Here is a 5,198-nt window from a genome sequence, read left to right as displayed (position 1 = left end):
TCTCAGTCGTGATGCCGGCGATTCTTGATCGCGCCAGTGATGTCCAGCCCATCGCCACCGGACCTTCCTTCTCCATCCCGATTGCTGATGCCCCGTCTCCCTCCTCCCTCTCCCGTTCGTGATGCTGGAATCCATCGACCCACGGGATGCCGTAGCCGTTCTTGAAGCTGTGCCCTAGCTCAGATTCGTCGCCGACAACCACTCTTTCCCCCACCCGATGTGTTTCTCTCGCAACCTCTTCTGATCGTTGGTCGCACTACCACGGCCTCGCTGCCTCGCCGTGTACTGGAGTCTCGATCGAGTGCCACCACCAGGGAACGATTAGTCTAGGTAAGTTTCATCTGGATTTGTTTTAACTCCGAATCTTGCTCAATTGTCTCCATTTAGCTGTTCTTCCTGTTCTGGATTGGATGAAGGCATCAGATCGAAATATTGGAGGATTGCACTGTTGCCGATCACTGCCACTCCAACTCTTGAAGCTGTGGAGGTCACGGGTGTGAAGGTAAGGGGTTGTTGTGGTGAGAAAGATCTTGTTTGTTAGGGTTCCAGCAAATTCAGTGTTGTGTAATTGTTTCCTGGACTGACCTTGGAAAGAATTGATGTAGGAATTCTTGGTGGTTGTGTGCAGAGATTGGTAGAGGGCTGTTGAGCTACTGGGTTTGTTGCCATACCTCAAGGTGAGTGTTTTCTAGTGATGTACCTATGGTATTCTCATTAGTATGATGCTAAATTAGGTTTTCTAAGGAATCTAGGGTTTTATGCTTGCTTAGATTATAAGTGGTGAGTAGATGTATTGATTTAACTCATATTGATATTAGATTATGGATTTTTGGATTGGATGAGTTATGGGTTGGATAATTGAAGCATGTTAACAAGAAGAGTTAACTAATTGAATTGGATTAATTCATGAGGAGTTTTGATTGGATTAATTGATGGTTGTGGATTATGTTTGGTTTAGAAGGAGTTGGATTAAGGATTATTTGGAGGATTTATCAGAGATCAGGTTTGATTAGAGTGATCCTAGTGGGTTAGGAATTTTATTTAGCTATTTGAATCGTATGAAATTAGCTAAATAAAATATATATTGATCGCAGGACTTGGATTCGGGACGAGCGTCTCGACACGGGATTACTTGGCACGATCTACACTTTAAGGCGGGTATTTCTTCCTTGGCCTCTACTTAGTTTTTCTTGATCTTAGTGCATGGCTATTATGTGATGGTTTAGGCTGTTTTATCTTATATCATGATCGATTGCTGTTTTTCCTGCATGATACTTATGCTTGACCCTTGTGATGATCTACGTAATTCATATACAGTCTTCACTCTTGATATCTACTCTGTTGTGATTACACGTGTAGAGTATGTCTTGTAGGGTTTGTCGGGTTGTTGGTATTACCATGCTGATGGGGTATATGATGTGGACTGTACATAGGTGGGTATGTGTTATAGGAGTCATCTTGTTGACCGTGGATTTACATGAGGTGTGTACATACGTATTTGTCATGTACTTTTGGAGGAGTTGTGTTGATTGTATGTTCGGAGTATATACACATGTCTGTTGTGTTTTTATTGGAGGATACATGTTGATTGTACTTATATTTTTGTGTACATGTGTTTGGTGGGATTATTGGAGTTTTGGTTGATTATACATGTGTAGTGAGTACATATGTTCGGTGGGATACGTGGAGGTATCATGTCGATTATACTCATGTTGGAGGTATTTATGAGGTTTGGGGTTGTTGCATGGATGATGATTATTTATATATATCATGTTCATCATTCATTGCATCTGATGACCATTGTCTCCCTTGTGGTGAGAGAGTCATCAGTTGGTTTGGTTTAGCACCGCACACTCGGCCACTCATGGGTAGTGGTAGTTGGAGCAGTTGCTGCTAGTCCTGTCGTGCCACCCGGTCACGAGGTTTAGTGAGATCCGGCGTTGTGAGCAGTCAGGGACCCTGATGCTATGTAGTTAGATAGCTACTAGCGGACTGTCCGCCTCGACCACTATATAGTGGGCTGGAGGGTAGTACAGTCGTCACAGACCCAAGCCTCTCGGCCATACAGGGGTCGTGGTGTTCGGAGAGGTGGCGGGGGTGACCATGGAGCATGCATGCACTTTTGCATATGATGCACGGTGCATCTGGGGGTTATATTTGCATACATGCCTACTAGATACTAGTTGCATGTGTTTGTGGTATGTTGCATTTGTTTGCGATATGATTGTTGCATTTGGTTGCCATGCTGCATACATGTCATTTATTTTACATGTATATGCAGTCGTACTTATATTGCACAGGTGTCACGGGTATATCTGTTGCAGATCCGGTGAGTTTACTGATCATTGTACCGTGTGTCGATTCCAGATTGGGTATGTATCCGTCATTATGTTAGTTGTGGTTTGTACAGTTTATGTTAGGTTATTATGTCAGGTATGTTCAGGTGCATTGATTATGATGGTATGATCATGTTCTTATTCCCTACTGAGACTGTATACTTGTGATCTCCATGTTTTGTTTATGGACCATGCACTATCTTGTCTATTACCCGCTGAGTTACCTATACTCACCACCGCATGTATATCTTTATGTTTTCAGGTAGATGGTTGGAGTGTCGCTCGGAGTATCCTGTCTGCCGGGTCCTACGTCACATCCGACGATCGTTTCGGGTTTTGGTATATCTTTATTTGTATTCGATATGTGTTGTATTTGGTGTGTTGTTGTATTTGTTGTTATGGTTGTTGTATAAAGCCTAGCCGGCTAGCAGTGTGTTGATTGTGTTGTATTGGGCTTTCCGTTTTCGTTTTTCCGCTGTGTTGGTTTTTAGTACAGCCGTGTGGGCTGTTTTATATATAACTGCGTGGTTGTGATTGTTTCATTCCAGCCGTGTGGGCTGTTATTATAACTGCGTGGTTGTGTATATAAATATTCCAGCCGCATGTGGCTGATGTATTTTGCTTGTAGTGATGCTTCATATTGTCACTGGTACAGGGGAGACTCTGCCGGATTTTTGTCTGGCAGGGACTTCTTTGGGGCGTGACAGTGTGATCTCCAGTCATATGTTTGGAGCAACCACTGTCCAAAATCCACTTGGTTTCCTACAATAAGTAGGATTTTGAAGTTAGTCTTTTGAGCATGCATTAATTAAGTTTAAAATTAAAATTTTGAAATTAATTTTTAAGTTAAAATTAAAAATTTTCAAATTAATTTTTTAAGTTAAAATTAAAAATTTGAAATTAATTTTCAAGTTTAAAATTAAAATTTTGAAATTAATTTTTTAAGTTTAAAATTTTGAAATAAAAATTAAAAATTTTGAAATTAATTTTTTAAGTTAAAATTAAAATTTTCAAATTAATTTTTAAGTTAAAATTAAAAATTTGAAATTAATTTTCAAGTTTAAAATTAAAATTTTGAAATTAATTTTTAAGTTAAAATTAAAAATTTTGAAATTAATTTTTAAGTTTAAAATTAAAATTTTGAAATTAATTTTTAAGTTAAAATTAAAAATTTTGAAATTAATTTTTAAGTTAAACTTAAAAATTTTGAAATTAATTTTTAAGTTTAAAATTAAAATTTTGAAATTAATTTTTAAGTTAAAATTAAAAATTTTGAAATTAATTTTTAAGTTAAACTTAAAAATTTTGAAATTAATTTTTAAGTTTAAAATTAAAAATTTTGAAATTAATTTTTAAGTTAAAATTAAAAATTTTGAAATTAATTTTAATGTTAAAATTAAAAATTTTGAAATTAATTTTTAAGTTTAAAATTAAAATTTTGAAATTAATTTTTAAGTTAAGATTAAAAATTTTCAAATTAATTTTTAAGTTAAAATTAAAAATTTGAAATTAATTTTCAAGTTTAAAATTAAAATTTTGAAATTAATTTTTTAGTTAAAATTAAAAATTTGAAATTAATTTTTAAGTTTAAAATTAAAATTTTGAAATTAACTTTTTTAAGTTAAAATTAAAAATTTTCAAATTAATTTTTAAGTTAAAATTAAAAATTTGAAATTAATTTTCAAGTTTAAAATTAAAATTTTGAAATTAATTTTTTAGTTAAAATTAAAAATTTTGAAATTAATTTTTAAGTTAAAAATTAAAATTTTGAAATTAATTTTTTTTAAGAAAATTTTGAAATTAAAATTTAAGCCTTATTCATCTCACCCGATCTATATTATCAATCAGGGAATCTTATGATTTTGTGAGATGAAATTGGTTTGATTACAGACTCTTGGTTTAACTTGTGTTAGATTCAGACTTAGCTTTGGTTTCCACAAATAGGCATTCTTCGGATAAACTTCTAAGCTTGGTGAGTCACAAGGACATCATTAGAAGTAACCAACCTTTCGAGGTTTTCCGAATAGTCCTATCCACGGAACTTAGTACTAAATCTTGGTCTAACTGGTTAGGATTCGTTTAAGGGTAGCTTCGGTCAGTTCCACTTGGCCAAATGCACTAGATCGAAGCCATATCTTTCTAGACATGCGATGCCCAAGCTTCCCTAACGTACTATCATCCAAAAATTTCACCAGTACCATGATTCAAGTTAAACTTGGTCTCTTTTTAACTAATCCTAATTACCCTGCCGGGTTAGTTAGTTTTGGGTTACCCTGTCGGGTAGGTTAGTTTTGGAGGTGCCAGCTATTCTGGAGCCTCCCCCTGAATTATTGGCCATTAATTTAGATTTTGGTTTTAGGCTTGTGTCGATTCTTTTTATAGTTATAGTTAACTTGGTGATAATTTTGTTGTTTTTTAAACTGTTTAGATTTTGAATTTGATTTAGGTTTGTATTTTGGATTTTGGTTTGGTTTATTTAATTTTATATAATGTATTTTTTCTTTAGGTATATAATATTGATTAAGTCCTACTTGCGTGGTCAAACACGCTTTCGGAACCCAAGCTAGATTGGTTGACTTGTATTGAGTTATTAATGATTTGAAGGTTTTATTTGAATTCGACTTATATCCTAGTCCGATTTTATTATAACATGCTTTTTGATTATTTATGATTAAGTCTAAATTTTTTGATCTTGTTGTGAATTTTTCTAACATCTCTTTTAAATTGTTTATTTCATTTTTTAATGATAAATTCTCTTCCTCAAGTGTTAGATCTTGAGTTGGATTCGAATTCTTTAATTGTTCCTTGAGGTTTTGATTTTCCTCAAGAAGTGATTTGTTTTCATTTTCTAATTTAGTTAAT

The 5,198-nt window shown here is 34.1% G+C and overlaps 1 long non-coding RNA gene across 1 annotated transcript; it reads left to right on the top strand.

Annotated features, from left to right (window-relative positions):
• The first annotated feature begins 335 nt into the window (after positions 1-335).
• Positions 336-1,133, top strand: LOC122021028. Its single transcript, XR_006122420.1, has 3 exons — positions 336-502; positions 606-677; positions 1,095-1,133. It is a non-coding gene; the product is annotated as an uncharacterized LOC122021028 (long non-coding RNA).
• The last annotated feature ends 4,065 nt before the right edge of the window (positions 1,134-5,198 follow it).

This window comes from Zingiber officinale, chromosome 9A (genome assembly GCF_018446385.1).
Source record: "Zingiber officinale cultivar Zhangliang chromosome 9A, Zo_v1.1, whole genome shotgun sequence".
Taxonomy (NCBI): Eukaryota; Viridiplantae; Streptophyta; class Magnoliopsida; order Zingiberales; family Zingiberaceae; genus Zingiber; species Zingiber officinale.
The sequence above is the reverse complement of the archived record's forward strand: the minus strand, read 5'-3'. Positions and strand labels throughout refer to the sequence as shown.